The sequence below is a fragment of the Silene latifolia genome, unplaced genomic scaffold (assembly GCF_048544455.1).
Source record: "Silene latifolia isolate original U9 population unplaced genomic scaffold, ASM4854445v1 scaffold_278, whole genome shotgun sequence".
In the NCBI taxonomy this organism is placed as follows: Eukaryota; Viridiplantae; Streptophyta; class Magnoliopsida; order Caryophyllales; family Caryophyllaceae; genus Silene; species Silene latifolia.
In genome coordinates this window covers 185,257-196,546 of record NW_027413220.1, presented here as the reverse complement: position 1 = coordinate 196,546, position 11,290 = coordinate 185,257, and positions in this window count along the sequence as shown.

Here is an 11,290-nt window from a genome sequence, read left to right as displayed (position 1 = left end):
ACAAATGGTCACATTTACTAATAAACAAGGACAAATGGTTCACACAACGAGTCACATGGACTAATGAACAAGTACAATTGTTTAACACAACTACTCACAAGGACTAATGAACAAGGATAAATGATTTACACAACAAGTCATAAGGACTAATGAACAAGGACAAATGGTTCACACAACGAGTCACATGGACTAATGAACAAGTACAATTGTTTAACACAACCACTCACAAGTACTAATGAACAAGGATAAATGGTTTACACAACGAGTCACAAGGACTAATGAACAAGGACAAATGGTTCACACAACGAGTCACATGGACTAATGAACAAGTACAATTGTTTAACACAACGAGTCACAAGTACTAATGAACAAGGACAAATGGTTCACACAACGAGTCACATGGACTAATGAACAATTACAATTGCTTAACAAAACGAGTCACGAATACTTGTTTTGAGCGTCCTAATGAACGAGAACAAATGGTTCACACAACGAGTCACATGGACTAATGAACAAGTACAATTATTTTAACACAACGAGTCACAAGGACTAATGAACAAGGACAAATGGTTCACACAACGAGTCACATGGACTAATGAACAATTACAATTGTTTAACATAACGAGTCACAAAGACTAACGAACAAGGACAAATAGTTCACACAACGAGTCACATTTACTAATAAACAAGGACAAATGGTTCACACAACAAGTCACAAGGGCTAATGAACAAGGACAAATGGTTCACACAACGAGTCACATGGACTAATGAACAAGTACAATTGTTTAACACAACCACTCACAATGACTGATAAACAAGGATAAATAGTTTACACAAAGAGTCACAAGGACTAATGAACAAGGACAAATGGTTCACACAACGAGTCACATGGACTAATGAACAAGTACAATTGTTTAATACAAAGAGTCACAAGTACTAATGAACAAGGATAAATGGTTCACACAACGAGTCACATGGACTAATGAACAATTACAATTGCTTAACATAACGAGTCACGAAGACTTGCTTTGAAGCGCTAATGAACGAGAACAAATGGTTCACACAACGAGTTACATGGACTAATGAACAAGTACAATTATTTTAACACAACGAGTCACAAGGACTAATGAACAAGGACAAATGGTTCACACAACGAGTCACATTTATTAATAAACAAGGACAAATGGTTCACACAACGAGTCACAAGGGCTAATGAACAAGGACAAATGGTTCACACAACGAGTCACATGGACTAATGAACAAGTACAATTGTTTAACACAACTACTCACAAGGACTAATGAACAAGGATAAATGGTTTACACAACGAGTCATAAGGACTAATGAACAAGGACAAATGGTTCACACAACGAGTCACATGGACTAATGAACAAGTACAATTGTTTAACACAACGACTCACAAGGACTAATGAACAAGGATAAATGGTTTACACAACGAGTCACAAGGACTAATGAACAAGGACAAAGGGTTCACACAACGAGTCACATGGACTAATAAACAAGTACAATTGGTTAACACAACGAGTCACAAGGACTAATGAACAAGGACAAATAGTTCACACAACGAGTCACATTTACTAATAAACAAGGAAAAATGGTTCCCACAACGAGTCACATGGACTAATGAACAAGTACAATTGTTTAATACAAGGAGTCACAAGGACTAATGTACAAGGACAAATGGTTCACACAACGAGTCACATGGACTAATGAACAAGTACAATTATTTAACACAACCACTCACAAGTAGTAATGAACAAGGATAAATGGTTTACACAACGAGTCACAAGGACTAATGAACAAGGACAAATGGTTCACACAACGAGTCACATGGACTAATGAACAAGTACAATTGTTTAACACAACGAGTCACAAGTACTAATGAACAAGGACAAATGGTTCACACAACGAGTCACATGGACTAATGAACAATTACAATTGCTTAACCTAACGAGTCACGAAGACTTGCTTTGAGCGTACTAATGAACGAGAACAAATGGTTCACACAACGAGTCACATGGACTAATGAACAAGTACAATTATTTTAACACAACGAGTCACAACGACTAATGAACAAGGACAAATGGTTCACACAACGAGTCACATGGACTAATGAACAATTACAATTGTTTAACATAACGAGTCACAAAGACTAATGAACAAGGACAAATAGTTCACACAACGAGTCACATTTACTAATAAACAAGGACAAATGGTTCACACAACAAGTCACAAGGGCTAATGAACAAGGACAAATGGTTCACACAACGAGTCACATGGACTAATGAACAAGTACAATTGTTTAACACAACCACTCACAAGGACTGATAAACAAGGATATATAGTTTACACAACGAGTCACAAGGACTAATGAACAAGGACAAATGGTTCACACAACGAGTCACATGGACTAATGAACAAGTACAATTGTTTAATTCAACGAGTCACAAGTACTAATGAACAAGGATAAATGGTTCACACAACGAGTCACATGGACTAATGAACAATTACAATTGCTTAACATAACGAGTCACGAAGACTTGCTTTGAGCGTCCTAATGAACGAGAACAAATGGTTCACACAACGAGTTACATGGACTAATGAACAAGTACAATTATTTTAACACAACGAGTCACAAGGACTAATGAACAAGGACAAATGGTTCACACGAGTCACATTTATTAATAAACAAGGACAAATGGTTCACACAACGAGTCACAAGGGCTAATGAACAAGGACAAATGGTTCACACAACGAGTCACATGGACTAATGAACAAGTACAATTGTTTAACACAACTACTCACAAGGACTAATGAACAAGGATAAATGGTTTACACAACGAGTCATAAGGACTAATGAACAAGGACAAATGGTTCACACAACGAGTCACATGGACTAATGAACAAGTACAATTGTTTAACACAACGACTCACAAGGACTAATGAACAAGGATAAATGGTTTACACAACGAGTCACAAGGACTAATGAACAAGGACAAATGGTTCACACAACGAGTCACATGGACTAATGAACAAGTACAATTGTTTAACACAACGAGTCACAAGGACTAATGAACAAGGACAAATAGTTCACACAACGAGTCACATTTACTAATAAACAAGGAAAAATGGTTCCCACAACGAGTCACATGGACTAATGAACAAGTACAATTGTTTAACACAACCACTCACAAGGACTAATAAACAAGGATAAATGGTTTACACAACGAGTCACATGGACTAATGAACAAGTACAATTGTTTAATACAAGGAGTCACAAGGATTAATGAACAAGGACAAATGGTTCACACAACGAGTCACATGGACTAATGAACAATTACAATTGTTTAACATAACGAGTCACGAAGACAAATGAACAAGGACAAATAGTTCACACAACGAGTCACATTTACTAATAAACAAGGACAAATGGTTCACACAACGAGTCACATGGACTAATGAACAAGTACAATTGTTTAACACAACCACTCACAAGGACTAATAAACAAGGATAAATGGTTTACACAACGAGTCACAAGGACTAATGAACAAGGACAAATGGTTCACACAACGAGTCACATGGACTAATGAACAAGTACAATTGTTTAACACAACGAGTCACAAGTACTAATGAACAAGGATAAATGGTTCACACAACGAGTCACATGGACTAATGAACAATTACAATTGCTTACCATAACGAGTCACAAAGACTAGCTTTGAGCGTCCTAATAAACGAGAACAAATGGTTCACACAACGAGTCACATGGACTAATGAACAAATACAATTATATTAACACAACGAGTCACAAGGACTAATGAACAAGGACAAATGGTTCACACAACGAGTCACATGGACTAATGAACAATTACAATTGTTTAACATAATGAGTCACAAAGACTAATTAACAAGGACAAATAGTTCACACAACGAGTCACATTTACTTATAAACAAAGACAAATGGTTCACACAACGAGTCACAAGGGCTAATGAAAAAGGACAAATGGTTCACACAACGAGTCACATAGACTAATGAACAAGTACAATTGTTTAACACAACCACTCACAAGGACTGATAAACAAGGATAAATAGTTTACACAACGTGTCACAAGGACTAATGAACAAGGACAAATGGTTCACACAACGAGTCACATGGACTATTGAACAAGTACAATTGTTTAACACAACGAGTCACAAGTACTAATGAACAAGGATAAATGGTTCACACAACGAGTCACATGGACTAATGAACAATTACAATTGTTAACAAAACAAGTCACAAGACTTGTTTTGACTAATGAACAAGAACAAATGGTTCACACAACGAGTCACATGGACTAATGAACAAGTACAATTGTTTAACACAACTACTCACAAGGACTAATGAACAAGGATAAATGGTTCACACAACAAGTCACATGGACTAATGAACAAGTACAATTGTTTAACACAACGAGTCACAAGGACAAATGAACAAGGACAAATAGTTCACACAACAAGTCACATGGACTAATGAACAAGTACAATTGTTTAACACAACGAGTCACAAGGACTAATGAACAAGGACAAATAGTTCACACAACGAGTCAAATTTACTAATAAACAAGGACAAATGGTTCACACAACGAGTCACAAGGACTAATGAACAAGTACAATTGTTTAATACAAGGAGTCACAAGGACTAATGAATAAGGACAAATAGTTCACACAACGAGTAACATGGACTAATGAACAATTACAATTGCTTACCATAACGAGTCACAAAGACTTGCAAGGACTAATGAACAAGAACAAATGATTCACTCAACGAGTCACATGGACAAATGAACAAGTACAATTATTTTAACACAACGAGTCACAAGGACTAATGAACAAGGAGAAATGTTTCACACAACGAGTCACATGGACTAATGAACAATTACAATTGTTTAACATAACGAGTCACAAAGACTAATGAACAAGGACAAATAGTTCACACAACGAGTCATATTTACTAATAAACAAGGACAAATGGTTCACACAACGAGTCACAAGGGCTAATGAAAAAGGACAAATGGTTCACACAACGAGTCACATGGACTAATGAACAAGTACAATTGTTTAACACAAAGAGTCACAAGTACTAATGAACAAGGACAAATGGTTCACACAACGAGTCACATGGACTAATGAACAATTACAATTGGTTAACAAAAGTCGAGTCTAATGAATACTTGTTTTGAGCAACGAGTCACTAATGAACGAGAACAAATGGTTCACACAACGAGTCACATGGACTAATGAACAAGTACAATTATTTTAACACAACGAGTCACAAGGACTAATGAACAAGGACAAATGTTCACACAACGAGTCACATTTACTAATAAACAAGGACAAATGGTTCACACAACGATTCACAAGGGCTAATGAACAAGGACAAATGGTTCACACAATGAGTCACATGGACTAATGAACAAGTACAATTGTTTAACACAACTACTCACAAGGACTAATGAACAAGGATAAATGGTTTACACAACGAGTCATAAGGACTAATGAACAAGGACAAATGGTTCACACAACGAGTCACATGGACTAATGAACAAGTACAATTGTTTAACACAACGACTCACAAGGACTAATGAACAAGGATAAATGGTTTACACAACGAGTCACAAGGACTAATGAACAAGGACAAAGGGTTCACACAACGAGTCACATGGACTAATAAACAAGTACAATTGGTTAACACAACGAGTCACGAAGACTAATGAACAAGGACAAATAGTTCACACAACGAGTCACGTGGACTAATGAACAAGTACAATTGTTTAACACAACGAGTCACAAGTACTAATGAACAAGGACAAATGGTTCACACAACGAGTCACATGGACTAATGAACAATTACAATTGCTTAACCTAACGAGTCACGAAGACTTGCTTTGACGTCCTAATGAACAAGAACAAATGGTTCACACAACGAGTCACATGGACTAATGAACAAGTACAATTATTTTAACACAACGAGTCACAACGACTAATGAACAAGGACAAATGGTTCACACAACGAGTCACATGGACTAATGAACAAGTACAATTGTTTAATACAACGAGTCACAAGTACTAATGAACAAGGATAACTGGTTCACAAAACGAGTCACATGGACTAATGAACAATTACAATTGCTTAACATAACGAGTCACGAAGACTTGCTTTGAGCGTCACAAGGACTAATGAACGAAAAAATGGAACACACAATGAGTCACATGGACTAATGAACAAGTACAATTATTTTAACACAACGAGTCACAACGACTAATGAACAAGGACAAATGGTTCACACAACGAGTCACATGGACTAATGAACAAGTACAATTGTTTAATACAACGAGTCACAAGTACTAATGAACAAGGACAAATGGTTCACACAACGAGTCACATGGACTAATGAACAATTACAATTGCTTAACCTAACGAGTCACGAAGACTTGCTTTGAGCGTCCTAATGAACGAGAACAAATGGTTCACACAACGAGTCACATGGACTAATGAACAAGTACAATTATTTTAACACAACGAGTCACAACGACTAATGAACAAGGACAAATGGTTCACACAACGAGTCACATGGACTAATGAACAAGTACAATTGTTTAATACAACGAGTCACAAGTACTAATGAACAAGGATAACTGGTTCACAAAACGAGTCACATGGACTAATGAACAATTACAATTGCTTGACCTAACGAGTCACGAAGACGTGCTTTGAGCGTCCTAATGAACGAGAACAAATGGTTCACACAACGAGTCACATGGACTAATGAACAAGTACAATTATTTTAACACAACGAGTCACAACGACTAATGAACAAGGACAAATGGTTCACACAACGAGTCACATGGACTAATGAACAATTAAAATTGTTTAACATAACGAGTCACAAAGACTAATGAACAAGGACAAATAGTTCACACAACGAGTCACATTTACTAATAAACAAGGACAAATGGTTCACACAACAAGTCACAAGGGCTAATGAACAAGGACAAATGGTTCACACAACGAGTCACATGGACTAATGAACAAGTACAATTGTTTAACACAACCACTCACAAGGACTGATAAACAAGGATAAATAGTTTACACAACGAGTCACAAGGACTAATGAACAAGGACAAATGGTTCACACAACGAGTCACATGGACTAATGAACAAGTACAATTGTTTAATTCAACGAGTCACAAGTACTAATGAACAAGGATAAATGGTTCACACAACGAGTCACATGGACTAATGAACAATTACAATGGCTTAACATAACGAGTCACGAAGACTTGCTTTGACTAGTGAACAAGAACAAATGGTTCACACAACGAGTTACATGGACTAATGAACAAGTACAATTATTTTAACACAACGAGTCACAAGGACTAATGAACAAGGACAAATGGTTCACACGAGTCACATTTATTAATAAACAAGGACAAATGGTTCACACAACGAGTCACAAGGGCTAATGAACAAGGACAAATGGTTCACACAACGAGTCACATGGACTAATGAACAAGTACAATTGTTTAACACAACTACTCACAAGGACTAATGAACAAGGATAAATGGTTTACACAACGAGTCATAAGGACTAATGAACAAGGACAAATGGTTCACACAACGAGTCACATGGACTAATGAACAAGTACAATTGTTTAACACAACGACTCACAAGGACTAATGAACAAGGATAAATGATTTACACAACGAGTCACAAGGACTAATGAACAAGGACAAATGGTTCACACAACGAGTCACATGGACTAATGAACAAGTAGAATTGTTTAACACAACGAGTCACAAGGACTAATGAACAAGGACAAATAGTTCACACAACGAGTCACATTTACTAATAAACAAGGAAAAATGGTTCCCACAACGAAACACATGGACTAATGAACAAGTACAATTGTTTAATACAAGGAGTCACAAGGACTAATGAACAAGGACAAATGGTTCACACAACGAGTCACATGGACTAATGAACAATTACAATTGTTTAACATAACGAGTCACGAAGACAAATGAACAAGGACAAATAGTTCACACAACGAGTCACATTTACTAATAAACAAGGACAAATGGTTCACACAACGAGTCACATGGACTAATGAACAAGTACATATGTTTAACACAACCACTCACAAGGACTAATAAACAAGGATAAATGGTTTACACAACGAGTCACAAGGACTAATGAACAAGGACAAATGGTTCACACAACGAGTCACATGGACTAATGAACAAGTACAATTGTTTAACACAACGAGTCACAAGTACTAATGAACAAGGACAAATGGTTCACACAACGAGTCACATGGACTAATGAACAATTACAATTGCTTACCATAACGAGTCACAAAGACTAGCTTTGAGCGTCCTAATAAACGAGAACAAATGGTTCACACAACGAGTCACATGGACTAATGAACAAGTACAATTATATTAACACAACGAGTCACAAGGACTAATGAACAAAGACAAATGGTTCACACAACGAGTCACATGGACTAATGAACAATTACAATTGTTTAACATAATGAGTCACAAAGACTAATTAACAAGGACAAATAGTTCACACAACGAGTCAAATTTACTAATAAACAAGGACAAATGGTGATGCAGGAGCAATGTGTAAAACGAAGTATTGGAAAGGATTCTGTCGAAATGAAAATTATTGAACACTCGACAGTCAGACTGACTCGAATGCTCAAGTATGATTCACAAGTTCACGTGTTTACTTGGCATCAAGGTAGTGATGTTTAACACAGACTTCTTACCAAAAGGAGTCATATCCTAGTTTAATTATATTAGGTAATAAGTATTTTGTATTCAAATAGGATTATCTTAGTTTCCTAAATCGTGTGGAATTAGGTTAGCTTATATCATAATTCTAGTCAAGTTAGGAAAACTTGTTATTTCCTAATCCTAGTTTAATTAGAATACCCTAAAATCTGATTGTATTCTAGTTATTAGTATTTTAATTACTTTCCTAGTTAGTTTTGGAAAGGGGAATAATTTTCCTAGTTAGTTTAGGAAAGGAGTATAAGCTAAGGAATTAGATCTCGAGTCATATTTGTGACATCGAGTAGGATTAGGAAAGATAGCTTATTAGTCAAGCTAGGTAGGAGTATAAATAGGACTTCACACAACCCTATTTTTCAGATTATGAGTTTTAATAAAAATCGTTCCCACAACGAGAACAATTGAGTTCAAGGCTTGCAAGTTTTGGCTTTTAGATCTTCTTTGCAGGTTGATCATTTGAGTGTTTCGAGTTCGTACTTGCGAACAAGGAGAAAGATTCACCATACTATCCCGGTTACTTTGTTACTTTTTACGTTTTACAACAATTTTTAATACAAATTCACAAGCTGCGTTAATCCTAAAATACTTAGGACGAACAGACCAACAAACAAGTCAATTGTTACACAACGAGTTTATCCTCTTCTGCATCCGAACAGCCCGTCGATCTGTTCAACCTAATTCGTCCAAGTTATTTTACATCAAATGGTTCACACAACGAGTCACAAGGACTAATGAACAAGTACAATTGTTTAATACAAGGAGTCACAAGGACTAATGAATAAGGACAAATGGTTCACACAACGAGTAACATGGACTAATGAACAATTACAATTGCTTACCATAACGAGTCACAAAGACTTGCATTGAGCGTCCTAATGAACGAGAACAAATGATTTACTCAACGAGTCACATGGACTAATGAACAAGTACAATTATTTAAACACAACGAGTCACAAGGACTAATGAACAAGGACAAATGTTTCACACAACGAGTCACATGGACTAATGAACAATTACAATTGTTTAACATAACGAGTCACAAAGACTAATGAACAAGGACAAATAGTTCACACAACGAGTCATATTTACTAATAAACAAGGATAAATGGTTCAAAAACGAGTCACAAGGGCTAATGAAAAAGGACAAATGGTTCACACAACGAGTCACATGGACTAATGAACAAGTACAATTGTTTAACACAACCACTCACAAGGACTGATAAACAAGGATAAATAGTTTACACAACGAGTCACAAGGACTAATGAAAAAGGACAAATGGTTCACACAACGAGTCACATGGACTAATGAACAAGTACAATTGTTTAATTCAACGAGTCACAAGTACTAATGAACAAGGATAAATGGTTCACACAATGAGTCACATGGACTAATGAACAATTACAATTGCTTAAAATAACGAGTCACGAAGACTTGCTTTGAGCGTCCTAATGAACGAGAACAAATGGTTCACACAACGAGTTACATGGACTAATGAACAAGTACAATTATTTTAACACAACCAGTCACAAGGACTAATGAACAAGGACAAATGGTTCACACGAGTCACATTTATTAATAAACAAGGACAAATGGTTCACACAACGAGTCACAAGGGCTAATGAACAAAACAAATGGTTCACACAACGAGTCACATGGACTAATGAACAAGTACAATTGTTTAACACAACTACTCACAAGGACTAATGAACAAAGATAAATGGTTTACACAACGAGTCATAAGGACTAATGAACAAGGACAAATGGTTCACACAACGAGTCACATGGACTAATGAACAAGTACAATTGTTTAACACAACGACTCACAAGGACTAATGAACAAGGATAAATGGTTTACACAACGAGTCACAAGGACTAATGAACAAGGACAAATGGTTCACACAACGAGTCACATGGACTAATGAACAAGTACAATTGTTTAACACAACGAGTCACAAGGACTAATGAACAAGGACAAACAGTTCACACAACGAGTCACATTTACTAATAAACAAGGAAAAATGGTTCCCACAACGAGTCACATGGACTAATGAACAAGTACAATTGTTTAATACAAGGAGTCACAAGGACAAATGAACAAGGACAAATGGTTCACACAACGAGTCACATGGACTAATGAACAATTACAATTGTTTAACATAACGAGTCACGAAGACAAATGAACAAGGACAAATAGTTCACACAACGAGTCACATTTACTAATAAACAAGGACAAATGGTTCACACAACGAGTCACATGGACTAATGAACAAGTACAATTGTTTAACACAACCACTCACAAGGACTAATAAACAAGGATAAATGGTTTACACAACGAGTCACAAGGACTAATGAACAAGGACAAATGGTTCACACAACGAGTCACATGGACTAATGAACAAGTATAATTATTTAACACAACGTGT